The sequence below is a fragment of the Varroa destructor genome, unplaced genomic scaffold (genome assembly GCF_002443255.2).
Source record: "Varroa destructor unplaced genomic scaffold, Vdes_3.0 BEIS01000004.1, whole genome shotgun sequence".
Classification (NCBI taxonomy): domain Eukaryota; kingdom Metazoa; phylum Arthropoda; class Arachnida; order Mesostigmata; family Varroidae; genus Varroa; species Varroa destructor.
This window is the reverse complement of record NW_019211457.1, coordinates 51130937-51149898: the sequence shown is the minus strand read 5'-3', so window position 1 is coordinate 51149898 and position 18962 is coordinate 51130937. Positions and strand designations below refer to the sequence as shown.

Sequence of the window (18962 nt, the reverse complement as noted above, 5' to 3'; positions counted from 1 at the left end):
AACCAATTTTACCTCACGTCAAATAGGCTGCCCTTGTTTTTCAAGCAGTGTAAGGAAACACGTCGAAATAGGTTCAAATCAGTCGGCTGGGGTACCGCTAGGACCACACGATACGAAACGTAAAATGCTGATCCTTAAGCTTTAAAAATACGACATGATGGCGAAAGCGGTCCAATGCAAGTAAAATCCAACGCAAGCCAAAGTGCTTCTAATACAGCAGTAGTTTTGGTGGAGTATCTGACGACGTCTCTGAAAAATTTCAGGGAGCGCTTTGTAATAGTTTATCGTATATTTGTGTTTAGGGCAGATGCCGACTTAGAAGCGTGTTTTTTTCATTAAAAAATATAATACGTCACATCTACGCTGACATGCGTGTAGTCGATGGGGAAAATCTAAAATATATGAAAATTATTTATAGTACTGAATATAATACGGTAGCGAGATAGATATAGCTTGGGACGTTGGGTACACATTCATCCGATACCAACTTGACAGTTAAGTTTTATCACTTAGATATTAATGAATTCCCCTGGCTTAATGTATTGCTAATGGGTTCGTGTTTTACCATGGGCCACATTGTTAACTGTAGCCGCACTGGTGTCGGGCAATTTCAGTCTTAGGGCAACGAAAATGATCATGAATATGTTTTCATTATCTAATGCCGTGACAGACGGGGCGAACATTCGATTGACAGTGCTTCTTGTTGCCTACCGGTTATCTAACCGCATTTTTTAACATGTCTTATTTTCCTTGAAAGCTACTGCATTGAGAATATCCACTGCTTTTTTGAAAAGAATCCTGGTTGTATTGCTTTATAAAACAAACGTAAGGCAGAACTACGCCTGTTGTTACACGCTGATGTTTATATAATGTTTGATTAGACCTTTTAGAATCCGGTGGCCCGAGAGAACAAACCGGAGCTTTTTCAATGGTCTGTTAACCTAGGTTTCGGAAAAACAGAAGTGTAGAACAGCATGCAAATTGGTACTCATAAAGTAAAGACGAAACGTTCTTTCTTTTCTTACTATAAACATACTTTCCCCTTAAATATAGTAGCTGCAGCGAGCCTTGTGTGTGGCAGGGTGTCTTTGGGTGCTAATTAATATATAGCTAAAGCACATGTCGATTCCTAACGTACAAAACGATAATGTTTATCGGTAGTTTGTAAACACTATATACCGACCTCGTATCGATCAAGCTTACCACATACGTTCAAAAAAATAAGTTGGTTTGAATGACCCTGACAGAAACAAGGGCAAAATGCTCCCTGTTATGCTAAAGAAATTGTCTTATACCTTTAATGGCACGTTATAGGAACACCACTGAGCAATAAGGGGCAATGGGAAGAAATGAACAGATTTCACGTAAGCGCTACCCATATAAGTGGCAAACGCAATACATAACAACAAAGCTACCGTAGTCGGAATTTACATGAAATTTTAATGGACTCCAGCATCAATTTACTTCTGTTCTTCAGTTCTTTAAGCGAAACTATACGTCTGGCCTATCGCGAGAGGTTGATTAAAACTACCCCATGCCTTACCGGTATGTACGTTGAAAGGGATGAACTAACAACAAGGAACACATGCCTATATCTTTATTATTATTTTATTTGTATTATTATCATGTGGCGATCTATAGAGAGATACAAAATAATAATATCTATGTACATTTATATTATTTGTTCAACTCTAGATGTAATCCTAATTACCACGTCAAATCGAGAAAACATACCAACATTTTTTCCGAGGTTTTAGTAACGTTAGCCGCCTGTTCCAAGTCTACAAATACGCGAAATTTTTATGAGTTAACTTATTTTTAACAAGTTCAACTGTAACAGTTTATAGATTGTGCGATGAAACCAGTCGTACAATATAAGTAGCAAATATTGCACGAATCAAGTCATAACATTTCCGCACAGAAATGCCGTCCAAATATTTTAGCTGTTATCCCTTCAGTCAAGCTAGATTCTTCTTAGAATCAGTCATTATTAGGCAGAGGTGTGATCTCCTTCTGATTTGTGTCCTCTCTGCAGCTTCAGGGAGGGCAGTTCTGTAAAGGGTATGGGGCATGCATGGAGGTAGCCCTGAAGAGAAGAGGCAGTTAAACTACTTTCAAAGTGCCAGTTGACCTCAACTGCAGGAGCGATGATGGCTGACAGAAGTTTATATATGCCTGAGCGAGTAAGCCCGAGACTGAGTTTCATTTTTGCGGATTGCGTAGGTCAGGCTGGATAGCTGAGAGCTGAAGAGGAGCGCGTACTGCTCTCAGCTATTCTTGAGAGTTGCCTTAGGACGACGACGACAGTTACAACTCAGCGTTCTTGAAGATGACATGAAGGGCCGGCATTCTTTTAGCGAACGGTGCGCTGTTGTCCCCGTTGCCTAGTGCTGCTGGACCTTAGATCCTTGGCTGAATGTTGATAATGGCACAACCACTTTTCAGAGTTGTCCGCTAAACTCGGAGACTTGCTTCGTTGAGCAATACGGAATTCTGGTTAGAAAAACGGAAAGAGAAAAGCGGATGTCCGTGGACACGACGAAGATAGAGAAGGCAGAGGATCACAAAGAAAAGCGGCGCGACCCCTTTATTGCACCCACTAAATACGAAGCTATATTTTCCCTCCATGGTTCCACATGTATCGGCAAGCTCGATACGGGCGTATTACCTCAAAGATATCTTAATTTTTATGGTGAGGAAAAGCAAGTGCAATGTCCACAAACAGAAAAGACAATACACAATAGTCTTCATCTCGAACATTATCGAAGGCTACACATCCCAAATACAACAGCAAATGATGAATACCTATACAAGAGCAAGAATAATGATATATTACTACGGAATGCAATGGTCTCGGCTATGTTTCATTTTCGGTAATAAACATTTTAAAGGTCTCTTTTTCCTGTCACCTTTCTACCTGTCTCTGTCCCTGCTTCCCTTAATTTTCTATGGAAGTCTTATGGTGCGTATCAGACGAACAGAACCGCTCTTCCGTTGGCCACGTGGAGTACCGTTTTAAAGACAGAGCGTAATACAACGTCTGTAATTTCTTACGGAAATTTTCTCCTGAAGTTTCTACCTAGAAACTTGCAGTTTTCTAGAAAAACTGCAGCGCAATGACGATCTGAGCGCGCATTGTTTTGTCGCTTAGCCATTCTCCTTTTTCAAGTGCACCGTCTGTGCAGGGAAATGTTCGCCCTTATGCCATAGCAAACATGTAATATGTTTATGCGTAAATTCAATTGATTGCAGCAGGCCGAGGAGCAAAAATACGATCGAATTTGGCCCAGTTCCGTTTCTAACACTTGCATAGAAAAAGATTTGTATACTTTTTAATTAATCACGTTAGTGACGTGCCGAAATTACGTTTGCAAGCCATGGTATATTGTTTTACGCTTAGTATTCCTGCTAATATGTGGACTGTACTCTTGTCTCGTTATGAAGCACTTAGACAGCAAACGCTTCTGCTTCTATGGTGAACAACAAGGGCAAGTCTCGGATACGATCCTATTATTGCATACATATAGGGATAGACGTGTACATAAGTTTTTCCGTACGATTTTGTTTGCCTGATGATAGAAACGATTTCTTTAAACAAATCTTTACGATATGGCAGGCGCAATCCCGTATGAAAGGCAGTGATAAATGACGGCCAATCTCTGGCAGCACGAAGCTTCGAGCCGAAACTTTCCAGGGAACAACTGCTGATGCACCCGCCAGGTATTAAGCCTTAGACCTGTCAGAAAAGCAGGAAGGAAACAAATCGGCATTCACTACCAGCGTCATAGTTCTGTTTTCTTTTGCACAAAAATTGTCCACAGTTTGTTTCCGCCGCAGATGAGCCTGCCATTACGGCCGTCGCTGTTTCCGCCGCCGCCGCCTCCGCAGTCAGCCAAGGCAGCCACACGCCTCTCGTTATTTTGTTATCGTTACCTACAGTGGCCACCGATAGTGATATGTACACTTATGACGAAAACTCACAAAAGAGATATTACTTGGATCTAATCTATTTTCTAAAGTTAAGTATCCGCAAAATGGGCACGTAACAGCTACATATAGTTATTGACTTATAACTTACGTATGCCGCTAGTATTAGTATCATAAACGGCCCCACGATGTAAAGCAAAAGAAGCTGTTCGATGCAGGAGCAAGAAGACAAAGTCGGTGTATCGTTTCCACTTTGAGGAAAAGCTCGTTTGGCTACCTGCTTTATTCATTACTCCCAGGAAAATAAGTCGCTCGCTTATACATAGCATTAATATTGATAAATATATTTGAAGGAACAAAGAACGAAACCAAGGTTTAGCTCACCGAGGTTGCAATGCACCGATGTTATTAAGACGATGGCGTCAAATCTAGCAATGTCTCGTTTTTGTTATAATTTAGTTAATCATACCGTAGGAGCACATACTTTGCAAATCATTGCTGTTTTCAGTTGCAAGATAAACATCCGTGCCGTTTATTGTGTAAACTAAAAGTGCACATAGATCGAAGTTACTCGCTCAGATACACAAAGACCTATGCTGCTTCATGATTATGTATATATATATATATGTATATATATATAGGATACAAAAATGCACAAGTAAATCTAACTTTATATTACCTTGTATATCGTACAATCACCAGCGTGCGGTAAACCAGTCTGTGAAGACTATGGCTGAGTCAATAGAACTTGAAATCTACACTAGAACTTTTATAAGTAAATAAGCTTTTTTTTTTTTTTTTTTTTATATATATCCTATTAGATTTACGTTGAAAAAGGTATGCAGTAAAAGTGCTTTTAAATGTCAAGTAATGTAATTAGTCAATTGAAAACTCGTCGACGGGCGTTAGTTAAACGTTGGTCTAATGGGAACAGTTATATTATGCAATATCAGAAGAGAAAACTGAGGAAATGTCCTTTGAAACGAATGAGCTTTAATGAAGCCTCAAAACTAGTTTGTTGTTTTGTTTTTGGAATTGTTGCCCTATTCGAAGGTGCTTCATGGAGTAATCTACCTACGTCGATAAGAATGTTTTAATAAAGGAACAAGATCCGTCTGTTATCAAAGACCTTTACTCTGCAATATCGATAAGCCTAGCGTACTAATAGACCAGTTAGCGGAATAACATGAGGCCGTAACCGACGGCTTCAATAGCCTATTGCGCATGCGCATATAGTTCGAGTATCAAGTCTACGGTATTATTGTTGATACCACTATGTATGTACTTTGTAAATTTAGGTAGATGAAGGAAAACTGACGAAAACGAAAAAAATGTTTGTTCAAAGTTTTTTTTTTGCTCTATTCCGATATAGTTTTTATCAAGTTGAACTAACAATAAACCAACCTTTTTTTTTTTTTGTTTTTTTTTTACTATAAATACTACCAACAACGTTTAAATTATGTTCATAGAAATATTGTCTTCACTTCTAGCTGCCGGATGGTCGTTAAGTAGATTTGTATAAACGTGAACTGCTCGAATGATTTAAATATTGAATGTATATATTTAAGCACTATATTCTGTTCACAATCATCTATTGACGTTATGGTCATGCGGAAGAGAGCGAATCTACAATTGGTTTCAGAAAAAAAAAAAAAAGGTGTGAGTTGTTGTGGTAAAGCTAATTGTTAAAACTAGTATGTACACTAGTGATAAAGCACTTTATGGCAGACATAATTTATACGCATACCCAAAAACACGAGAAATTAGCTAAACACATTAGATACGTACATATAATTAGGTTGATGGAAAATTGTTGACTTCGTATCCCCAAACGTTTACCAAATTGACTTCGAAAAACAGCAACATACGTGCGGAAATAATACATGTACTCCTTTCGGCGAACACTTAATGCATTGTTGCATTTCTAGCAATACGATTAAATAGCTCTACAGAATCTACCGAAGGTAATCTCGAGCTTCGTGCCCCCCTCCTAATGCTTCATTGAATGTAAATGCTTCCGGGCACAAATACGTACATGCTCTCACATACAGCTAAAACGTTTCTAACAATGAGGTGCTTCAGGCTTTGAACCCGCTGCAATATTGGACAGTGGCCGGTGCCTTAGAATATGGGTTTGAGCATAATCGTCATAATAGGCCTGAAGGCATTCTTTCTTTTTCGCCGAATGAACTAACTAGCGTGTACATACAGCGGCAGAATAAACAACGCCTTCCGGGGTCGGGGTTAGCTTCACAGCTAGCCCTGTCCTTTTCGTGCTTGGCTAGAAGTACCAGCCATTCATACATTCAATAAGGAGTCTTCCGCAGGACAGAACTTGTCAAAACGTCGTTCCTTTCACAACAGAAGCAAAAAGGTTCCTCCAGTGAATAGTTAGACGACAATTTGACTCAAGGAAGCCGCATTTGCGAACTGCAAGCCTCGGAAATTGAATCGCAGAAGTGATTGATGTATGGAGCCTTGAGCTGGATCCTAAAGTTACGTGTTATATTTTTTGTATATCGTCTTTTTCTCTACATATAACATAATTGTCAGAACCAAACGATGCATGCCATGAAAAAGCGATTGCTAAATAAATCTAGGTTATGTTGTGCTTTGTTTCAAACGAGACAAACTCATTGTCACCGGAAGAATGGTAGGTAACTTCAGCGTCCTTCTCTTTAGTTACCGAATAATCTAAAATATTGATGATGCATATTATGATTTTTCTCTTTCAGGAATGATGGATCATAAAACGATTGAGTAGGCGTCGCAATTTATCGAAATGTTTGATCAAATTATGGATTCTGATACAGTCGCTATGTCGGAGTAAGCTGGTCTAGCCAATTGAATTGGATGTATATGCATACATTTATATTGTAGCGTCGTAATACTTAGTGGTTACGTATTAAAGGCTGACCGTACTTTGTATTTTATATACGCTCATAGTTATACTCGCCCACACAAGAAAACTAGTGTCTACACTTGCATGATCTATTGTTATACCAGCCAAAAAATGTCTTATCAAGCTACTGGTCCATATAGAACCGCCCCTTATTATTCCTGTGCCTTTGGCCTCTCTATTTATAGGACGCAGGTGTTCTTCCACCCAAATGATTCCCTCGAGACGCATCTTTGCATGTAGGCGTATGCTGGCTTGCACATTCAGCTTGATTACAGGTGTGAAGTGCTACGTCAATGTTTCTGCGCACTAAACGACGGAGCAACAATCGTCTCAAAACTCCTCTTTAGCTTTTGTCGCCGTCAGGGAGCTCCCGAAACTACCGCGGTATTGTGAACCACCCCATGCACTCCCACTGATGCAAAATGTAATATGCTAAAAAGGCAAGACTACTATTACAGGTTTTGTCGCCAATTAGAAATATACGACGTGTTAGGAAACCGGCTAACCAGGTTCTGGATCCGTTGAGTGAATGATCAGCAAATACTGGTAGATATTATAACAGTTTGTTCTGTTTTGTATAGGTGTCTAAAAAAAGCATTTTACAATACACCTTAGGTCAGGTCATAGCAAAGTGTGGCATATGACCATCTATGATTACTTTTGATAAAAGTGAATCGGTCCTATATCGCAGTAGATAACAGAAATATGAACATCGTTATGTAAATGGGCAATCTGGACTCATTTTTTAAGGTTTCTCTGTGGCGCACACATCAAATCGTGTTCGTGACTTATTACTAGACCCTATTATGGTCAATGCGAAATACGGGTTATTAAAGTTACAGTAAACAATGTATCTATTCTTCCTACACGATACTTTTTTGAGTATGAGCGAACCTGAGCTACAGATAGTCTCTTTGCGATTAACCTAGGTACATTTGACTCGTACATTTCATTGCTTTCAACATGACGCTGACGTTTGAGGAGACTCTCCGCTCTGACCTACCGCTATTGATAAAGCTTAATACGACAACTCTTCGAGTCGTGTATGTTCATCTGACGGTACATTGAGTACATATAAACAAACAAAGCTATTCGATTTAATCAGAATTTTCATTTCAAACGAACGCGGTTGAAAGCAGTATTTTTGGCGTTTCGGCCACTAACAACGCTGATGCTTGCAGTCCTGATACACAGGCAGATTGACAGTGGTACTTGCAGATTAATTGTTTAACAGATTAAGCAATTCTTTTACCGTTGTACTTTTTTTTCAACTAATATTTCGAGGTTTTTCAGTAAAAAAAAAAAAAAATATGTAGAGTTTGCGATCGTTAAATACACGGGTCGCCTAATGATCTAGAAACATTCTAGCTATGTTAATAGCAAAAAAGAGATAAGTTTGAGTGATTCCACCGACAACCTGAATGTACTATTAATGCTATAATCGGGCTTTCCTTTGCGACGACTAGCCTTTTTAACGCATATTTGTTTTTGCGCTCGGTCGTACGTTGGCACGAGGACGATTTTCTGTGGTGATCTCCATAAACGATTGAGCGTGTCGATTTTTCGCGCGATACATCCAAAGCATTCAATATATATATATATATATATATATATATTTTTTTTGTTTGTAGCGTATCTGGATATTGTAATGCGGTCGGACAACTATGTGTTCGAGAAACTTGAATTGATTTCCAGTATTTTCGGTCTGTCCCGTGCTGACATAAGCTGAACGAAAAGTACTGCCCTGCCAACGAAATTGCCAGCCTGACTACGAGGCAGGTATTTTCAGCTGTTCTTCGTTGCGTGCGGATTCTATCATCGTTGTATATCGCTTCCAGTAGCAGCGTTACAAGACATTCACTGCTCGAAGTGACTGTCATCGGCCGGTAGAGATGAGTTGATGGGTCGCAAAATCATGTGACGCTAGTCACCATTTACTCTCCTACATTCACGTGTTTATATTCCTAGGTTCTACAAGCTTTTAATATACAAAAGATTGTGCGTATGGGACAATCATTTTCATCTACGATTTTCTATTGTAGAAATATAATAATATTACTTAATATAATATCGACTGCATTAACAAACAGCTGAATAGACTGCTTCGCTATAAATATGTGTCAGGCAGTAATCGTCGATCTGCCACAACGTCTACTGAATCACCATGTATATCCACGCCAAACGAGCCATTCGTTGCTTTTTATAATTGGCATCTCCCGCGGATTGCGCAACTATATTTGCCCCTTTCGCATCTTTCCTATCTATTACCTAGTGTCAGTGTGTTTCTTTATAATCAGCGCTTTACTTTACTCATGTTTTTTTTTTTGTCATCGCGCACGCACTGCATACGTCGTTAGGTAATTTTTTTATAGCCCGTGTCCTTCTTCGGCATTCTACGATCCGGCGTTATTAGCTGCCCCTGGTACGCGTTCACCGTTTGAATGTGACGTCCTACTAGTGCCGACGTATAAAACGGGAAAGAGAATTGTGGACTAGGGGTGAGCGGAGGCGAGGAGTGGCGAACGATCGTCCGATTAATAAAAATCTCAGTAGCAGTAGAGACAACAGGGGCGGCGGTAGCGATATATCATGTCTACTACATGTACGCCATGAAGGGTTTAGAGGAAGAGAGAAAGCGGGGACGAAAAGAAGGCTAAGCAATACAGCTATATTATCCTTAGTGGTGATGCGACAGCCCCCAAGGGTCGCCGCTGCGATACTTATTTATATAGGTCCTGGCATAGCCGGTATACGGGCTACAGGATCATTACTCCATTATTCTACAGCCGAGACTCTCTGACCATTTGCTCAAGCGGTCCTTACTAAAGGCCCCCGCAGGCATCACTTACCGCAGCATATCTAACGTCCTAAAGGGAATGAAGCAGCTTGTCACAAGGGGAAAACGTTATCATAAGAGCTTGGTTTAAAAGGACGCTCATCATAAAGCGGTTACTGGATTTTCTGCACATAGACCAACGTCAGTTCCACTCAACTAAAGGCGGAGCGCTAGTGAGCAGGCTCATGGACAGATCCTTCAAGGCTGCAGAAATAAAACTAGGAAAGGTTTAAACAGGCCAAATCAGGTCAGGCGACAGTCTATCTATGGCCATTTACAGACCGAAGGCAAGAACGACACGTGAGCCGTACACCGCACAACACCGTTTGAACAAGTAGAATGCAAAAAATTAATAACAGCTTTTTTCAGTATCCCACATTTGGGCATAAAAAATAACAACGATGCAGTACAAAGGGTGATAATAGTAACAAGAACATTAACGAGTACTAGGAACAAGTCTGTGAAACTGAACGAGCTGAACCACGGAATGGGTTAATTTATATATATATATATATATATATATATATATATATATATATACATACATACATACATATATACACGATTAGGTACCTAGTACATATGTTTGTATGGTACGAACATATATATCTATAATATATGCTATTCAGCATATAACAACTGTTCGAAAGTGGTACTTCCAGATCTTTCTGCTAGTAACACGTGCCGTCCTATCTGCTGTTTAGAGGTACATTTTAGAGCAACGAAACGCGTGTTTTTTAATAAGACTTTGCAACGTTTCCATATGTTCTATGTACACATTCGATCGTGCTTTGCTTCTTTGGAAAAGGAGACAAAGTATCAAAGAACGCTCATGTGCCAGTGTTGTAGAAGGCTTCTGGAAACCAGGCCAGAAGTGAATGCCCAGTGTACGAGTGGTACCAATAGTTTCGCGACGGACGAGACAGCCTTAAAGGCGACTCTGATCCTAGTGCCTAGTGGCCGCAAGTACGAACGAAAAACTCGGACAAACAACGCAACTTATGTTAAACAATCATCGGGTCACCTCGAGAGAGCTTTCACTATAGGTAAATAACTCAAAAAGCGCTGTCGGCCTGCTTCGAAAGATTCTTCGGAGCTAAAAGAAAAGTTCACAGAGAGGGATGCACCGAATTTTTAGCAAACCCAACCAACAACTGTCTTAATGCATTTACAGAAAAGCCCAAGCCCTATATTCAATAAGTCTAGTTGCTTGTGATTTTTCCCAGTGCTCAAGGAACATTTGAAAGGCAAAAAATGTAAGACTACTGAGGAAGTCTAAGGAAAACCAAGAGAAAAGCTAAGGTGCATGTTTACAATTAAGTTCGAAAACTCTTCTGAAGACTCGAAAAAGACAACTGAGATTTAAATGATCAGGTCTTATACAGTTGATCTCTTCTTGGCACGATAGTCCCTCAGGAACCCTTAATGATGATGAAACGTGACAAATAATACATTGTATGCGTTATGGCTTCATGTACCACGTATCACTGTGTTATAACGTTGTTTAATAACAGCACGCGTGTCTCTTTAGCGTGAATCAGTATAGTGGCTCTAATGAATAGACTGTTTGTTTCGGTATCTTTTCATTCTTTGATGAGCATGGACCTGTGGTATGCTCCTTAAAATGAAGAAATCTATCCATTGCTCATATTGGTGGTAGAAGGTTTTCAGACAGTTTACATGGTGCTACAGGGAAAAACTATGATATACTCTCTAGAATGTATCTAACTTTCATATGGAAAAGATGCAAGTGAAGATATTTTGGTCATTTTCTTAGCAAGAGGCACCATTTCGAGGCGTGGTTAACAGAAATGTTATATTAAGAATAAGAGGCGGCTTCGGAAATTCCGAACGTTTGCAAAATTTCATTTTCTATAAAAAAAGAAGATTGATATCTCACTAGAGGACTTGAAGGACTACTTGGGGCAAAGTGAAAAATATTTTGTAGCCGCAACGGGTCATCGATAAAAAATGTCGTCCCTTGTCGCCACTCCAACAGGGGGTTTTTTCCCCGTCACCAACACGCTCTTGGTTTCGAAGGGTTACCGCCAAATTGTTTTTTTTTTCCAAAACAAAGGCGAAGACCACAACTAAACTTGTTGTAGGGTCTTCTTTACTGGGTACGCCGCCAGTATGACTGATATATTTTATAGACAAAAGATGATACTAATTCGACAAATAGGGCAAAGGCCGAAATCCGATCGCGACAAAATCCTTGTCCATTATCAAAGCTTTCCTAGTACTCTCGGACTAACTGCCTGCGATTAAAAGATTTTTAGACAATTTTTTTGCTAAGGTCGTATTACTGGTAACGCTTTAAGAAAAACAGCAGGAACGTACTGAAAAATTATAAAATTGCAATAACCAATTCAAATATACAAAATCACCATTACGCGGGATTCACCAACACAAGGTTCTGGCCTCCATTTGAGTAATAGTTTAGCATCAAATCAAAAGATTTAGTAGTCTTCAGTTCAGGTCACTATTAAGCTTGACCAACGTTAATATTGTTACACAGCCTTTTTCTTTGATTTAGCGTATATTCGTTGAAAATTGTTGTTAACATTTGCTACACCTTTCAGCATGCATTCACTGTAGATCGATAATTGTATGTATAATTCTATGATGGCCTTTAGTTTAAACGATCGGGCTTGTCGATAAAGGCAGTTACCGTAATACCTTATGGGGTAACTCAGGGACACATCGTGCTATATAGGTTCGTATACGGGCATAGGTACACGGTTTGTTTCGTGCTGGGAGCCGGCCATCTAACTACTAAGCCGCGATATCGGACGTAAGAGTCGAACGATAGAGGTTTAACCAGGCAGAGATACAACACATTAACAAAGCTATATATTTTGGTTACTTTATTATCAAGCTAGTTACAGTTCATAGCCACTTACTGACGTCTTTAGATGGTGTAATAGAGCAAAAGCCGTCTGTTGCAGAATCGTTGGTTGAACATTTGGGCTTTAAAAAGTAAAATTTCATTCTTGCAACAAAAATATGCCTGGTAGAAGTAAACAAACGTCTTCACGCCCGAGTAGATACACAAAGTTACGTCATTTCCTTTAAAGGACATGATTTCCTTTCGATTCTATCAGGTTCTTTTTGTGAGAAATTTTCTGGAAGAGATGGAGGTAATGATCCAGAAAGCTCGAAATAGGCACTCTCAGCCTCAAAAGCTTTCATCCGTACATACTTTGCGCGTAGCAGTTTGAACATGAATTGAAGACAAAATGGCTGGTTATAAAAATTGTATCACCAAATGTTCAGCGGCTCTCAAGCTAGATTACTTCATCGTAGTGGCGACACCTCATACAAATTTTAAGAGTTCATAATGTAAGGTACAAGTTATCGATTCATAGTTTGGAGTAAATCCTAGTTTTGAAATAGACATATACTTATATTTCCTACCTTACCGAAAGGTTTTCTTATTCTACCTAAGAACGTTCATTAAATATATCGCCTATAGACTTTCAGCCCGCTCTATATTTCGTACAGATGTGCCATTCTTAAATCGGAGAGATATCGATTGTTTTTTTTAGTCGCGTCGGGGGGTGTCTGGAGGCCAACGTTCGCCAATTATCGATGTGCTAATTTCGAAATGCACTTACCCAGATTCAAGGTGGACGACATGTTTGCAAAGGAAATAACTACATCAAGGCACAAACACTGCTTGGGTTGATGAAAAAGAAAATCTGGGATGTGTTAATGGAGTCCGGTTCAGCAATTTTGTCTCCTTGACAGTTACAAACGTCTTTTGTAGCGATCGACCAATTATAGAAGAAGTTTATGAAATTATTGCGAGGTTGACAGACCGAGTCATCGCCACCACCGAACCACCATCAAACAGAGAGTTAGCTATAGAAAAAGAGAACTCGATATTTGGGCACCGCACGAATTAATGCGAAAAAATTTCGAAGAAGAAAAGTCATATTTCCAACTGTGAGATTCCACAGAAACGGAACGAAATTGGTTACGAGTAACGAAGCACAGATAATATTCAACAATAACGTGAAAATGAAGATAGTAAAAAAATGTGCTCCACAATCTACGGGGAGAGATCATTGTAAGCATGCGCTTCTACTATGATAATGACAGGCCATATACGTCCTTAGTTACTCGAAAAAAAAATAATTAAAAGGACTTAAGGTTTTATTGCGTTCGCTGTACGACTCGTATTTGTACCATTAAACTATTAGCTGTTTCGGTCTTTTACTGTAAAACTCTCTTAGTGGTGTCAACTTAGTTTTAGTGACATGTATGTAAAAATCACTTGTCACAATTTTCTTCAAACGCCTGAAGTTCTAAGCAGATGTGGCATTACTGATAGCAGCAGAAAGGCATCGATCAAAATGGTGCATCTTTTTAAAAAATATAATCAGTACTTTTTCTTCACAGCCCAAGCATTGCTATGCTATCGTGTATCGAATGGTATACTTGTCTATAAATATACCCATACCTCATGCACATATATGAAGAAATATGCTCTGTCCCCATTTGTTTTCGAGGGTAGCCTGCTTGTCGATAGCATTCATATTGCGTATTGATGGCACATGGTGCGCATTAGGAAGGTATTCCATTGTCGAAAAAAGGACCCAGTTCCTTTGCCCACTTCTGCTTCCGGTTTACCGGAAGTCGACATAAAGCCTACACACGTTACATGTGTGTAGGCGCACACACAAAAAAAGAGTGCGTTTATTTTGGCGTAGTCACATGAGGAAGGTCCAACTGTTTTTTTCTATTATCTAAAGAGATTCATCGTGTCGATAATTGACTGAGTGCAATAACGCTATTGAGCTTGTTGTGACGGAAACAGGCCGGCAAAACGGTGGCTGACAATCATGTCATTTCGCGAAACTATCCTATTCTTCTTCATAGATAAAACATTTGAGCAAAGTACGTCCGAAATAGTAACAACAGAAGGCCACTTAATGGTATAATACGACCAGTGATATATCATTGCTTAATTAACTTAATTAAATACGATATCTCGGAAGACTTGAGAATCTGATGTTGACAGATAAGTTCACTCCGCAGTTAATACGACGATAGTAGTTCATCAATTATTTTTAATCTGCCTCGATGATCATTGTTGCTAGCAACAGCATTGAAAAATGCATAGTTATTAAGTCTACTGGCATTTAACACCAGGCTCCCCTATTACGGCCAAATAGGTGTATAGCAAAAGCTCAATTAGAAAAAAATGTCGAGACAATAAAAGCTGGCGGATCGCCATTGGACTCAGAAGGATACATGTTCTCCTACAACTTGAGGAAAAAGCTAGCGTTCCGAATAGCTGAAACTCATCGTTGGTATACTTAAATGGCCGTTGTAGCAAAGCAATAGAAGTTTCATTTTAATAGCCTAAGCATTTTCTACGTTTAGACTACCTTAATCGTATATGATATCCGTTTCAGTGTTTTTTTCATAAAAGTTAGCAGAGGGATCTTTACTCGTAATACTCGTTCAATTCTACAAAGCATCTTTAAGTAGTGCAGGTTAAGCAACGAGAGGGATCGATTAACGCTGTTGATTCTCGCCATTACGGTAATGGTATTCAGCGCAGCGTAAAGCCAAGCGTCACCTTCACGTTAGAATAGCGACCTTTATTTGAACTAAAAGCTTTTTTAGTTTTAGAAGGCTTTTCTTAACGTTTTAAAATAGTTGTCCTAAATATCTGTTTTTCATTATCGGTGCCCTCAGTTTTCGGTCAGAACCTTTCGAAAGGCCCAAGTGGACGGTTCAAAGTTCTGCCCCGAAATATAGCAGCCGGCAGGAACGCAGTTCTTTGCAAAGTTGCCTTTATGTTTTGAGATTTTCGTCCGGTATCGCCGTTAGGCACTCCATTAGACGGTTGGCTGGCTGGCTGGCTGGCTTCGAAACGAAGTCTATCTGTCTATGCCCGGGTTCGAATCTAGATCACAAGGTGTCCCTAAGATTATGGGGCAAATACGTTCCGTACTAACCTATCACGGGACCTTATAGAATGATCTAAATGTCGTCAATGGGTTTTATTCATGCACAATGAACGAACACTGAATTAGAAATAAGTCTCGGAAAGCACTTCCGCAATAACTCATCAGAACGGGGTGTCTTACTTGTATACGACCATACTACCCAGCGTTTAGGAATGGCCACTTACTTATACATAATTCTAATGAAATATTTTCCCCTAGCCGCATCACGAATAGGGTAGGCATTCACAATTACCGATACGTATGTTTCTCTAGAGATTCTGCAGTAGATTATAATCTCGTCACGTTTATAGGACAATTTTTTCGCGTAAAGTTTCCATGCGTCACCTGTTTAACATGGCAGCTGTAATTACTGTTGCAGCAGCAAGTAGCGGAGTTATCATTTTGTTCATCGTATGACTTTTCTACTTGGCAAAATGTTATCCCTTGAGCTGCTAAACTCTCTACGGCAGGCCTTGAATTGACCTACCTTACTCTGTTGCTGGTTCCTTCAATGCGTCCTTCAATGCACTGACTGCATCCGCTATTCAGATACAAAATACATGGAGAGATCGATTTTGAAAGAGGAAATTTCCCGCATATCAATATCGCTGACAGTCCGCGCCTTTCATTGCTAACAATACTTTTCTGAAATGAAACTATCGTCTCTGTCCCTAGACCCCTTGAAAAGATCATGCCTCGCTATTCAGTCCAGTTGGCCATTCGCTGTTGTCGTCGTCTGGTCAAAGACGACTAAAAGTTGCTAAACTGGATCAACGTTTCATATCTGTCCCGGTCAGCCACAAGTTCTGTCATCACACACAAATTCATCTCGCTAATGCAGCCGTACGTCCAATACGGCACAGATCGACGCGATCGGTGCCGACGAACGAGGCATCGAATTCTCTGTGCTGTTTGGTGACATGTCAGCTTTATCAGAGAGAGAATGAGCGCAGATCTTCTATTCATCAAAATCCCCATGAAGCCAGCATATCACAAGAGATTATTAACACCTCAGTAGGTGCCTGATTTTGCCGACCTGAGAGAACGGCCGTATACTAAGGTCAAGATGAAGATGGACAGCATTACCTAATGGCATATCTCTGATGGTCTGATACACTTCTATGTACGACTCACCTGTACATTGCCGCTTCTTTATGACTGGGCGAACCGCATGCTTAATCCGCTCGTTTGTTACTCTTTTTCACTGAGTCTCTCCGTTCTTTACCTGAGACTCATTCAGTGTTCGCTGTAAAATGGAGCTAATTTAGCAACGGTTAACCATCAGGTTCCATCGACGGATGCAATGTCCGAATCGTACATAGAAATCGTGGCTTCTGTATGTGTGACATACATTTTTTAGGCCACAAATAAACGCACAAAGCGATAGAAGTCGCGGGACGTCTATTGCTTACGCCTTAGATATACACTATCGTAGGAGAAGATCTATAAAGATAATGTATGTACCAACATGACGATGTCAAACGACGAATTAATTCGGCTGTCAGAATGAGCCGTTTACTTTAGCAACGTCAAACATCGTGTTAGATCATCTGGGCCAAAGAGCGCCTTCCGACATTTATAAAAATTAAGTACCGTTTACTATTTCTATATACCATTCCAAAAGATTTCAACGCAATCACTATGCCTGTATGTGTTATAGAGATTTCTCGCTAACTGAATCGATACTATCTCAAATCATTTTAAACTTTAATCCCTCAGTACACAGATAGAGAGGATTGTCTCTCTTACTCGCAACGCAATATTGGAAACGAAAATAATTGAATATAGTCTTTTTATTCGTTACATGATAAAATTGAGCCTATATAAAAAGCAGATCGCTCCGTTTAAAATACTATTGAAAAAGTAGATCATTGTATTTAATTAAGCACTAGCTGAAAAACTGTATAAAAATTCCTAGTTTATATCTTTCTACTTTTTTTTTTTTTTTGCCTAAATTGGGTATGCCATAAGCTTAAATAGTTCTAGGATCGTTTGCAAGAACCTAATTGCACCAGTGCTCGATGTTATTATAACGTTAGTTGCCACTAACAGGCATTTCATTGGTAGACGCATTTAGTGGTCCTGTTTCCTAAAAGCCCCATTAAACAAGCGAGCGAAATTGCAAAACAGCAGGACGGAACATCACAGTACAAGTGGTCCTTTGATATCTTCTTCAAGCAGTTTGGTACGGGTCGCTCAAACAAAAAGCCTCGGATATGAAGAGCTCGACATTATCCTCCCCATATCCTTGCCTTTTTCTATATGCGGAGAGTCTACTGCAACATCGTGAACAGAATAGAAAGCAGTCGCTTTTCTACTGAAATCACAAGAAAACGTTTGAGAGTTATGCTTAAGCGCAAATCTCTTTGAAAGAGGGTGTCCGTGAACGGTGATAGCCTATTCGCGTGTGGTGCGTATGCTGTAAATTCCATTCCCCAGAACTAAGCCAAGTTGAGCCTTATAGGATCATATTTGCACACGTATCCTTTCGCGGTTGAGAAAACTAAGAATTACTGCTATTTTTAACAAACTACCCAGACAACAATCAGGTCAATTATATTTTATTTATAATATGTCACGCATGCTCTAAGATGCTACACTTACATTGGTACCCGTCTAACCAAAAACGAATCTACGACAGATTCCCACAGGGACTTCATCAGAATCCTATGGTCCATTTAACTACAGGACGCAACTGAGGCACGATTTTCTTCTTTAAAACATGCCACAGTACACAATTGTTTTTAATGCACACTGCGATCGGTGTCCCACGATTTGAATCTGGAGCATTTTGCCCCATGCAACTATTGAATGCGCAACACCTTCCGTTACATCAGGGCGAAAGCACTCAGGGAGTCTGGAAAACCTACAGCAAAGTATTACAACGGCCAGAAGCCATATCTTTACATACAGGAACCCCTCTGAAGCTGAATCGGACCAAGAAGGGTCAAACAAATAATTACTACAAATACATTTTGTTTTTTGCAGAAACAGAAGATAGCTCACCATGACCTAATTCGCATAACAAAGCATTAAAATTTGATGTTCGTGTGCCTACGTCATCGGTTTACAGTTTACGATGATAACAACCGCTAGTTTATATTAAAACTATTAGTACATAGTCAGATGCATGCAAAACTAACCTTTTTACCGTTATCAAACGCGGATATAAGATTTAGAAAAACACAAGGCAAATTGAAAACGGCCCAAAGTAATAATACCCAGTATCTTAATAGCATTCAAAGCGATGGAGTTGTTTTGCAAGTACACACACATTCCCTAGAATTCGGTTTCAGTTTAGGAACTAAATATCACCAGACTTAGGAAAGAGTTG

The 18962-nt window shown here is 39.7% G+C and overlaps 1 protein-coding gene across 16 annotated transcripts in view; it reads left to right on the top strand.

The window, feature by feature from the left end:
- Positions 1-18962, top strand: part of LOC111250213 (uncharacterized) — a 58323-nt gene that overhangs the window by 10981 nt on the left and 28380 nt on the right. For 6 of the 16 annotated variants that reach the window (XR_015326352.1, XR_015326348.1, XR_015326349.1 and 3 more), the window contains 2 exons: positions 6663-6753; positions 7015-7375. The exons of 2 other annotated variants lie outside the window; for them this stretch is intronic. The gene's annotated coding sequence lies outside the window, so the exon portion shown is untranslated. Of the gene's footprint in view, positions 1-3616; positions 5341-6662; positions 6754-7014; positions 7376-7758; positions 7931-18962 lie in introns of those variants that run through there. 8 more of the 16 variants (XM_086987041.1, XM_086987040.1, XM_086987038.1 and 5 more) reach the window with 6 other exon arrangements.